At 33.4% G+C, this 12,220-nt stretch overlaps 1 long non-coding RNA gene across 1 annotated transcript; it reads left to right on the top strand.

The window, feature by feature from the left end:
- The first annotated feature begins 2,652 nt into the window (after positions 1-2,652).
- LOC143227222 (uncharacterized) lies at positions 2,653-3,021 on the top strand. Its single transcript, XR_013014942.1, has 2 exons — positions 2,653-2,812; positions 2,873-3,021. It is a non-coding gene; the product is annotated as an uncharacterized LOC143227222 (long non-coding RNA).
- The last annotated feature ends 9,199 nt before the right edge of the window (positions 3,022-12,220 follow it).

Genomic DNA, 12,220 nt, shown 5'->3' with positions numbered 1-12,220 from the left:
TACGAATGTATATGGTGAGAGATTTGAGTAACATGAATCCATAAGATAAGGAATTATTCAATACTCTATATTAATAAGCATTTCGTGTGGGGCAAGACTAATAATTCTATTAACGTCAATCCATAAGATGCAAAACGCTTCCAGAATGTGTGGTAAAATCATCTCATACAAATCGAGATTCGATAATAAATCTGTCGAAGTGATTTCCTTATATTTGAAGTATTTTTCTCTTGCCTTTGTAGAACGTCAAAACGATTTATTTCACTTCTGGAAACAGTATTGTTGGGAACTATGAGAAACGTTGTGCAAATTACGAGATATGGTAGCAGAGATGGCAAGGCTTTAAACTTATTATATCAACACACGAAGCACGAGTAAGTCCCCCTTTATCCCCACCAGTAAAAGGATATTGGGTAGATAATAATCAACCTATTCGATCAATCACTTCAAACGTTTCTTGGTTATTACATTTAATATTAATATATCAAATGTGGGTGCTCAAACCAACCACATAAGAATATAAAGTTACTTTTAAAGCAATGTTTAATTTTAATAAACGTTAGTTTCATCGAAGGTACATAATATACACTGTTGATTAAAATCTTAGGCCAATGAACATAAAGACAAAATACGCATTTTGCATTGTTAGACTCCACCACTTATACAAGTAGAACTTCGAAAAATGAAATTAAGAAGAGTGAAAACAAAACTAAAAAGCTTATTTAATAGGGACAATGTGAACATTTTGAAATTAGTCTAAATACTAGCCGGTCAAACGTTTAAGACCATACTAAAACGAAGCGTTAATCGGTAAAAACATAACGAAGCTAACCTCAGAGCGAGAGTGGACATTTGTACCTCTTTGTACTCTCGTGAACATAACTCAACGTTTTTGGACGTGTTAGTGACTGGAAATGACAAATGGATATATTATGTTAAGTGCCGCAAACAATGGCTTGGGGCAGGTGAACTGGCTAAAGCACAGTACATAATGTACCTCCAAACCAAGAAAGTCCTGTTGCGTGTTTGGTGGGATATTGTTGGTGTGATCCATTTTTAGTTGCTGCCATTCAATGTAACTATTACATCAGACTTCTACTGTCAACAGTTACAGTGCTTGAATGTTGTACTGAAAGAAAGGTGAGGGAAAAGAGCTTGGAGCACAAGAAGATGTCAAACTATCCTCTCTATATTATTTTCCTCCAAACTCCAAGTATTTAATAGAAGTAGCATTTATAAGCTTGTGAATCGTTGGAAGAAAGTAATGAGTAACAATGGACCATACATTATGGTTTTGAAAACATTAAAAGAGTTTGAAATCATTTGTCTTGTACTGAACCTAAAATCGGATTACTGATTGAGGAATGAGCTTATATTACGAACTCACCTATTTCTTGCAGAGCATTCATGGAATTTCTTCTGAATCATTACAGTTTTCAATCAGTTCACTATAGAATACTTCTTCCATCAATAATGTAAAATATTTTTCGAATAGAAAAATATGGGTCTATATGTTTTGTCACTTTAATTTCTTTTTGTTTTTATTTGTGTTTGTTTACTATTTCTATAAAATGATGTACGTTGGTGAGTTGTTGAAACATATTTTCAAGATTCAAAAATACTAAGTAGTATTATAATAAGCTTGGTAATCGAAGCACATGTGCACAGTTTTGCTCGATAAGTTAATGGAAAGCTTATATTCATTTTGTATGAGCGATTATGCTAGGTGAAAGGTAATATCTACATGTTGATGACATTTGGAGAATAACATCTAAAAGAGTTTAACCTTGCTTTAAAACCAATGTCCACGCCATCTGTACATAGTGCAATCACTGATAATTGAAATGTTGTTAGAGGATATTCATAAAGTAAGGAACGTACGTACACTGAAATAGGTCGGCAATCAACTTGACTTCCCTGTAACATATAATGAATACGTTCTGTTTTCTTTACCACATATTCATGAGAATGCGCTATTACAGAGCTCCCAGAATTCATCAACGACCGGTTGTATAAATACCAGAAGATGAATGAATTGAGATGGTTTTAAATTTTAGTTGATATTATTTTTATTTAGGTGTTAGAAAGGGAGTGTAAGGTTCTAGTTGGTGTATTGTTTGTATGTTTTAGTATTATGTAGGTGAAGTGTAACCCAACAACACAATCACCGTGTCAGATATTCATTACAAAAAAAAAAAAAAAAAATTAAGCACCAAGCAATATACAACATCGACGACTCAAAGCTGACGAAGGCGCTACGACGGCCTCTCCAACGGAAAGTGTAGGACGTCGGCGACGCGAGGCTGACGAAGGCGCTACGACGGCCTCTCCAACGGAAAGTGTAGGACGTCGGCGACGCGAAGCTGACGAAGGCGCTACGACGGCCTCTCCAACGGAAAGTGTAGGACGTCGGCGACGAGAGGCTGACGAAGGCGCTACGACGGCCTCTCCAACGGAAAGTGTAGGACGTCGGCGACGAGAGGCTGACGAAGGCGCTACGACGGCCTCTCCAACGGAAAGTGTAGGACGTCGGCGACGAGAAAGGCTGACGAAGGCGCTACGACGGCCTCTCAACGGAAAGTGTAGGACGTCGGCGACGCGAGCTGACGAAGGCTGACGAAGGCGCGGCGACGACGGCCTCGACGGCCTCCAACGGAAAGTGTGGGACGTCGGCGACGAGAGGCTGACGAAGGCGCTACGACGGCCTCTCCAACGGAAAGTGTAGGACGTCGGCGACGAGAAGCTGACGAAGGCGCTACGACGGCCTCTCCAACGGAAAGTGTAGGACGTCGGCGACGAGAGGCTGACGAAGGCGCTACGACGGTTTCTCCAACGGAAAGGGTAGGACGTCGGCGACGAGAGGCTGACGAAGGCGCTACGACGGTTTCTCCAACGGAAAGGGTAGGACGTCGGCGAAAATATCGTTAACTGGAACAAGTGAACTTTTTCTATGAAATGTTTTGTGCTGTGTTCATATCTAGCTTTTCTGTCATGTTAATAAAATTTTAATCTTTTTTTTTATTGATTGTTGTTTACTAATTCTTTACTTTTTTATTAAAGTTTAAATAATTGGTATTTGATTAAACAGCACCACGTACTCAATTCCGTTCTACTACAGGACCGATTAGGTGTATCCTGAACTATGTATTCATTTACCACCATAGGGTATAGTTTATATTCTTCTTCTACAGCATCTTGTACTGATTTGTCTAAATAACAAACTTTAATTTGTAGCGTGTGAACCAAACTACAATACGAATATATTTCTCCCTATTCTAATACCCATAATTTTTGTTTCAAGCATCTTTATTGTTATACCAATATGTAGCCCCGTTTACCTTCAGCTTGTATTATGAAATGTGTATCGCACAAGTCTAGATTGCTTTCGAAATCTGTGCAAATTTCTCGAGGAACGCAAAGAGCAATAGATCTTACGGTAGATCTTTAGCATATCTTTGAATATTGTTCCTAAGTATTAAATGTTACACACGGCGACCTTTAAATAATTTCGAAATCCGACTTCACGTCAAGGGCTGTTTGATATCGTATTAAGTAGCGTACATTGAAAACTTAATGGGAGACTCGTCCGAAATAAATTTTATAATATGTGAATCACCGTTGTAATTGAAAACATTATAGATATGTTTTTGGACATTTTGCCGATTAGTCATGGATGTTTGAAAGAATTGATTTGTTTGTTTAGTTTTGATATTTCGCGCAATTTTGCATGAGTTATCTGAACTAGCTGTTCCTAATTTAGCAAGGTAAGAATAGATAAAAGGCAGCTAGTCATCACCACCCACTGCCTCCTTTTGGGATATTCTTTTACTAACGAACAGAATGATTAAGTCTCTTTTTATAACGCCGGCCTGGCCAGAAAGGGCCAGTATGTTAGGTGTGAAGAAGGTTCGAAACCACGGCTCTCGTGTTACATAAGGAGCGCACTATCAACCTAGCAACACCGAGCACACAAAATAACTGAAAGCAATTGTTTGGATAGATTTACCATTATTGATGTATATATTACATGAAAATATAATTCTCTCATTACATGAGTACGTAGTACTTGTATACTTATCATAGTGTTTCTCTGCTATAGCATCAAAAAGTCGAGATAAGAACTGACATTTTAACAGAAAGTAAGAATGTTTATTTATTCGTACATTTTGTTTAAGAAATATCTGAAATTCTGTAATGACAAGTGCACTGACAAATAAAATACTACTAGTTGGATAGATTTTAGATGTTAAATCCCTTCTTTGGTCGGCATTATGATACGTTGAGTTAACTGAAACCGTGAAGTGAACTAAAGATTGGAAATAATTTGTATACTATATATTGAAGTTTGTTTTTTGCGAACATTTTTATCTTTTTACGAATAACTAACGAACCATCCGCTCTGTTAAATTTCACTTTTCCTGCTATAGAGTTTTAAGTGAAACATAGATATAAAGTTGCATTTCTGTGTGGTTGTCATTTTGTTAACGATCAACTCCACCATTCGTTGTTTTAGGAGGGTAAAGAGTAACCCAGTATTTCGTGGTTGGTAGTGATGGGTAGCTATCTCCCTTTCACATTACACAGCTAAATTAGGTACGTCTAGAGCAAACCTTCCAACGAAGTGAGTTTTCTTTTACACTTTAATATCTAAATTATTCATAATCTATATGGTAAAAATATTTTAAAATTATTCCATTAGTTCTTTTCATTCTTAATAAGATAAAAATAGTGAAATATGTATTTACTGGGTTGAGGAATAATTCGTGAGCGTTTATTCAAGTTAAAAAAAAAAAAGTATATTCATAAATGAAACGCTTTCGCAAAATATTTCATGTCATTTGGTAGATAAGTTTTTGCTCTAATAGATAGTGTTTGATTTTCATGTCTTTAATTTTTGCTTTCATTTTCAGCTCATTAAATGGAATGTCAAGTGGACAAAATCGAGCATTTTCGACACCATCTGCTTTTCGCATTTAATTTCTTTCATTTTCGTTTAAAACAATGCATACTATATACCTAGGTATTACATGAAATAAATTATCATAATAATTGTTTTGGGTGTAATGTGTTCATGCATTGAAGTATTGTATAGTCTTGCATGTAATGCTTGAATGAAATTATTTAAAAACGCTCACGAATTATTCCTCAACCTAATATAATGGAATCTTCACAATTTACAAGAATACGTTTGAAATATTTCGCAAAAATTTCAAACACACAAGAAACTTTTCATTGTAGAAAACTGCAAATCGTAAAATAAATGGTGAACTTTTCTGGAAAAAACTAAATTGGGTAAAATAATAGAGAATTATGATTATAAGAAAAGTAAAAATATAATAAAATCCTAAATTTGATTCTAAAACGATATATAAAGGCAATAAAAGACCAACTTTTAATAGCCAAAAATTTAATACAGTCCGAATGATTACAACAGATTAATAGTGTATTTGTCACGGAGGAAACTGAATGTTGAACTACATTTCTGGAAGTAAGAAAATTTGCAAAATGTACATTCACTAAATTAATGTTTAAAAATATTTTAAAGAGCTGTGTATATAAGCATGTAATTTAAAAATAAATAATTTTAAAAATTCTAGACTGTTTTTCCGTGTCGTATAAGAAATATAATGAAATATTTTACCATACGAGCCCAATATGACCAGGTGGATAAGGCACTCGATTCATAATCCGAGGGTCGCGGGATCGATTCCCCTTCACACCGAAGACGTTCGCCCTTTCAGCTGTGGGAACGTTATAATGAGATGGTCAATATCACTATTCGTTGGTAAAAGAGTAGCCCAAGCGTTGGCGGTGTGTAGTAATGGCTACTTGCATTCTTTCTTGTATTACACTGCAAAATTAGGGACTGCTAGCGCAAATAGCCCTCGTATAGCTTTGCGCAAAATTTAAAAAAATATTCCAAAAGACGTCAGAAGCAATTGTTAATTATCATTTCTCTTTTCAAAGCTTCCACAACGTTCTTTGAGCATTTCAAATGCCTTAATGAATCTTTTTACTCGTTTCTCGGCTCTTGATAAATTTAAATTTCTGGCTTAAAATGAATTGGAATGTAAATACATTTCTTGTAATATATTTATCATTATTGTTAAATCTTCTAGGAAGAATTTGTTGCAAAGACGGCTAGCCGTTCCTGAATATATTTCATCAGCATAGAAAAGTATTTGTATAATGCTGAATAAGCACGCCATACAGCAAGTGTTGATCTTAGGCTGCAAACAGTCCATCTTGGTCTAAGAACTTTACTAATCTTTGGAATTTCTAAGTCAGGTTCTTCCAAAATGTTAAAATGTTCCATCTGTTTTTTTTTTATTCTTGAAAGATCGTGTAGATTTTACAAACACTTTGAAGTGACTCACTTGTTTTATATCAGTTATGGGATCATCTACCACCAGTTACAGGCCGTGATTTGAGTAATGTCAAAATATGATGTGAGGAAAATAAATTTAAGTTTAATGCTCACCTCTGACTTGTAGCCAAGCATTACACTTGCACCATCTGAGCAAAACGCGACGAAATTATGTTTCAAATATCCACTATGAAATCCTGCATCATGCAGACCTTTTAATAAAAATGTCTATATCGTTTCAGGATCCTGTCTTCTCAAGTCAACTAAATAAAAACAGAAATTATTGGCGAGTAATCATAATTTCCAACTTTTACAAAAATTATTATCACTGGTTTACTGGATATGGTTTGAGCTTCATTAGTGATGACATAGAGTTTGATTTTTTTTCAAATATTTTAGTAAATATTCATTTTTAATTTCCTTTATAATGTAATCAACTATTGTAACACCAGTTTTCCGAAAATTTAATCCCACTCCCATGTCCAACCCATTTTTGTTTCTAACTCAATGTCATATTCAACTTAAAAAAATGGCCAGCTCGTTTTAATACACTGTAGATTGAATTGAAAACTTTACATGTAGAGCTGATGTATTTTGGCGCAGTGATCACAACCAAGTGTTTTGCCGGGAACAACCATATCTTTTCTTCAAACCTCGGCCTACTTCACACTCCAGCAATCTGGGAGAGCAGTTGCTGCTCTTCATCATATCTTGTTTGTGCAGTATTAGAAGCAGAATTTTCTTCTTGAAGTTCCTGGTGTTAGATGCTCATTTGGACCTTACTTTGAAATTTCAGTTCTTGGGTTTTTCTGCTGTATATCATGTTGTCCCTTCCTTTCGGGAAAGAAGCCTGAAATGCCAAAATTCTTTTCTCTAAAATAAATATATTAATATAACTTCTTATTAAACTTTCATCACAAGAGCTAAATTATTGAATTATTTAACTGCTGTTTTCATAAATTTTCATATGAAAACTATTTTTAAATATGACTGACACCGAATGTTCATAGAGGATAGTATAGACCTACATTAGTCTACGACAATGCTTTTCTTTTTTTGTCTAAGATTGCTTATTTGTCACTTGTATAAGCCGTGTAAATCCGGTTTCAAACGTTAACTGATTAATTTAACATTGTATTATTGCGCGTGATTTTTCCTGGCAAGAATCCCCAGCGTGGATTCCCAGAGAGACAGTCCATAATTTGTACATTAATATTAGACTGTTAAGAGTCAGAAAGAACCGTTTGGCGAACTCTTGTAATTTTAAGAACAGGTTTTCAAGAAGTGGATGAATCCCACCACTGGTTTAGAGGAAAAATCGCATGGATAAGTAAGAACACTTACATTGTGAGATGATTTGAAAAACTATGTAGTTTCTTGTCTATGAGTATACATAGACCCATACACTAAGTTACAAATAAAAAATGTTAAAATAATTACACTATAAATGTTTTATTCAAAACGGTACAAACTATAAAAATATTACATGGCTTCATTGATCTAATGCTACTTTCTTCATCAGTACAATGTGAACTTTGATCATGAATACATCATAAGATCTATACTTTTACAACCCCGCGTGGCTATATGGTTAGGTTGCTCGATCTCTAATATTAGAGTAGCGCTTCGAATCCTACTTACACCAACTATGCTTACTTTTTCAAACTTGAGAGCGTTATAAACTAATGGTCAATTCGTTGATGAAACATTAACCCAACAATTGGCAGTAAGTTGACAATTAGCTGTCTTCAATCTGGTGTTAAACTGCTAAACAAGTGACCACAAATGCGGACACCCGTTGTGTACAAACCGTAATCAAACTTCAGCTTTTACACATGGAGATAGTAGAATAAGTAAATCGACACATGAAATATATTTACAGCTGTACATATTTGTTGGAAAATTGTGTATTCTACAATTAGTTTAATGTTTTAAATCTTTTAAGTGTGAAAATAAGCGATCGATATTTACAGAATGTATGCAATTTAGTGAAATATTTTGCTAACTTTTAAAAATTTAAAGTAAAATGAAAAAACCTCTTTAGAAGTAAACTTTATACTTCTATGTGGTCAGTTTGAGCAACCCCATTTCATATATTAATAATAATATAATATCCAAGAAACATTTCAAGTGATCTAATCTATATAAAATCGAATACATATCACTTCCCTATTGCTTTTTCAAATAAGGAAAAGTCATAAAAGACTTTTTTGCTTTACCTGGAAGAGGTTGCTTATTATATACCCAAAAATATTTTAGTGACGAGGTGCAAGGTGACCGTAAAACATTATCTGTGTGGCAATTGTTGATATAATAAGCTCAAAGCCTTGCCATTTCTGCTACCATATCTCGTAATTTGCACAAAGATTCTCACAGTTCCCAACAACACTGTTTCCAAAAGTGATAGAAAACGTTTTGACGTTCTACAAACGTAAGAGAAAAATACTTTAAATATAAGGAAATTATTCTGATAGAGCAATAATCGAATCTCGCTTTGTATGAGATGATTTCAACATACATTCTGGAAGCGTTTTCCATCTTATGGATTCACGTTAATAGAATTATTAAAATCTTGTCCCACACGAAATGCTTATTAATATAGAGTATCGAATAATTCCTTATCTTATGTATTCATGTTACTCAAATCTCTCACCATGTAAATTCGTAAAAAATGTAGAAATTAGTAGAATATCGTAAGTTACTATATCTTTATAACACTGGATGCAGGTAGAACTTTGCTCTACGTTTAATATAGTTGACAAGAGAGTAAAATAAAATTCTCGTTAACAGGAGTCACCTATCTAAAGACCGCTGTGTGACGTCATATCACGCTTGATTGAGAAGAGTAAGAAACGCCAACATAAGAAGTTCATTAAAAGCTTCGTTAAACTATACAATTGAATCATTTCTCAGTTAAGCAAAATTTGTTTTATATCACCAACGTTTCTGATACAAAATAAACTTCTTTAATTAACGAAAATACTTAATTATTTGATAAATTTTTAGATTTTTTATCAATACATTTTATTGTTTCAGTAGATAGACTAACAAGAATATTAGAATATACTTTTCTTATTAAACCCTTTTCATGGTATTTTATTTTAATATTGACAACATAAGGAGAAATTTTCAATGATATGAGCACCTCTGTCTTCGTTGAAAAAATAGGAAGAGCATTTCGTTGATACAATAAATCGAGTTTTATTGTCAGAGTGACAAGTTTGAATGGTTTGCATAACAGCTCTTGAATGTAGTTACTACTCGAAAAAAAGGCTCTGTTGTTGTGATAGTATTGTTGAAGCCTTTTGTTATTGATTGAATGGTGAAAGAGAAATCCTCTTGATTGACAGCGAATACATACTTCATCTTATCATTCACATTTTGATAGTTAGGTAGTACACGCAGAAAAAAAACTATCAAAGAGATGCGAGCAAATTATTTTAGACCTGAAGAGATTGAATTGATTGTAATCAATAATAGCAGAAAGAACAAAGAAGTTGACTGTTTACAGATACCTCTCATATTAACAGGAAATATCACTTACCATAAGCATCATTTATTATACGATACTGAAAAGAAGAAGCCCTTAAAGCTATATAAAATATTTGAGATCTGAATTGTCAAATGCACATGAGTTTTCTTAACAGTTTTTGCGTGAAACAGCACAACAAAGGTAGGTAGTATAGCTAAATAGTAAAACAGTGAATATTCCAACATGGTGAATGGTGTGGTTGTGACATTTGGCAGATGCAGAGAAGCACGGATAGAACAAGTTGATTCTCCAATAAATGAGATACAGTGAATATGAGATATGTGAACATTGTAGAGCATATCAATAAAAGTAGTTCTCTACTAAAGTGACTTGACAACTGATCTGAGAAAGAAAGTAGTGAGCTGTATGAAGACAGAATGCCATATTGAACTCAGTACCTTATGAGGGATACTGAAAGGACATCACTTAACTATCTATACGTAATTAGCCAGATAAAAGCATCATTTTCCTGATCGATATAGTTTGAGTTGTTCGTTGTACATGTTAAAATTGAGCTCTTTGTTCTTTAAAAACAGATAACTACTTAAAAAGAGAGTTAATTGAGAGTGGAGACCAAGAGAAGAAATTGTCTCAGATTTTAAGAAACTTTGAGTAGTTCATAAAAAATAAAAGCATGACAAAGCTATTTTAGAATATTGTGTTTGCACAAAATAATTGTAATTTTATGAAGAGATTCCGTGCAATTTAAAGAAAAAAATTCATTAAAATTACAACCATGTATATAAAGTTTAGTAGCGCTATTTTCTATAATATGTTCCTACTTGATTTAAAAAATTATTTCTAGAATTTTCAGTATTTGTTTCAGAAACCAAGGATATAACAAGTTAATTGCTTTCGAGCTCTTTAAACTATTTTCTGATTTCTACAAACTCTACGAACATATTCTCTCTAGTAAACTTTACTATTCGTTTCAACCGCCTACTTAGGTTTTTTACATGTTACGAGTATGTAAATAAAACTACACAAACCTTAATTTGCCCTAACATTTTCGTAGAATATTCCATGTATGAACTTTAGCGTATTTTAATTTTATTTCAATCATTTCTATAAATGAGATGAATCATATAATAATTTATAATAGACATTTAAAGTTTTAAACTATCAAAATGTGAATGATAAGATGAAGTATGTATTCGCTGTCGATCAAGAGGATTTCGCTTTCACCATTCAACTAATAGCAAAATGATTCAAAAATAATATCACAACAACAGAGCCTTTTTTTCGAGTAGTAACTACACTCAGGTGCTATTATGCAAACCACTCGAACTTTTCACTGTGACAATAAAACTCGATTTATTTTATCACTGGCTTCAGTGGCTACCAAAAAACCTACATCCCTGAAGCAGGTGAGCGAACATTAAAGCATCTTCTGAGGCTAATTTTCGGTACTGGGAAGTTTAGTCCCACTCTTTGGTCATATTGAAAGGCTCTTCCTTTTTTTTCAATGAAGACAGAGGTTTTGGTATCATAGAAAATTCCTTCTTATATTGTCGATATTGAAATAAAATATCATGAAAAGGATTTAATAAGAAAAGTATATTCTAATATTCTTGTTAGTCTATCTACTTAAACAATAAAATGTATTGATAAAAATCTGGAAATTTATCAAATAATTAAGTGTTTTCGTTAATTAAAGATGTTTATTTTGCATTAAAAACGTTGGTGATATAAAACAAATTTTGCTTAACTGAGAAATGATTCAATTGTATAGTTTAACGAAGCTTTTAATGAACTTCTTATGTTGGCGTTTCTTACTCTTCTCAATCAAGCGTGATATGACGTCACACAGCGGTCTTTAGATAGGTGACTCCTGTTAACGAGAATTTTATTTTACTCTCTTGTCAACTATATTAAACGTAGAGCAAAGTTCTACCTGCATCCAGTGTTATAAAGATATAGTAACTTACGAGATTTTACTAATTTCTACATTTTTACGAATTTACATGGTGAGAGATTTGAGTAACATACATCCATAACATAAGGAATTATTCAATACTCTATATTAATAAGTATTTCGTGTGGGGCAAGATTCTAATAATTCTATTAACGTGAATCCATTAGATGGAAAACGCTTCCAGAATATATGTTGAAATCATCTCATACAAAGCGATATTCGATTATTGCTCTATCAGAATAATTTCCTTATATTTAAAGTATTTTTTTCTTACGTTTGTAGAACGTCAAAACGTTTTCTATCACTTTTGGAAACAGGGTTGTTGGGAACTGTGAGAATCGTTGTGCAAATTACGAAATATGATAGCAGAAAAATTTAAAACATTAAAATAATAGTAGAATACACA

This window comes from Tachypleus tridentatus, chromosome 9, assembly GCF_004210375.1.
Source record: "Tachypleus tridentatus isolate NWPU-2018 chromosome 9, ASM421037v1, whole genome shotgun sequence".
Lineage (NCBI taxonomy): Eukaryota > Metazoa > Arthropoda > Merostomata > Xiphosura > Limulidae > Tachypleus > Tachypleus tridentatus.
This window is presented reverse-complemented; position numbering and strand designations above follow the sequence as displayed.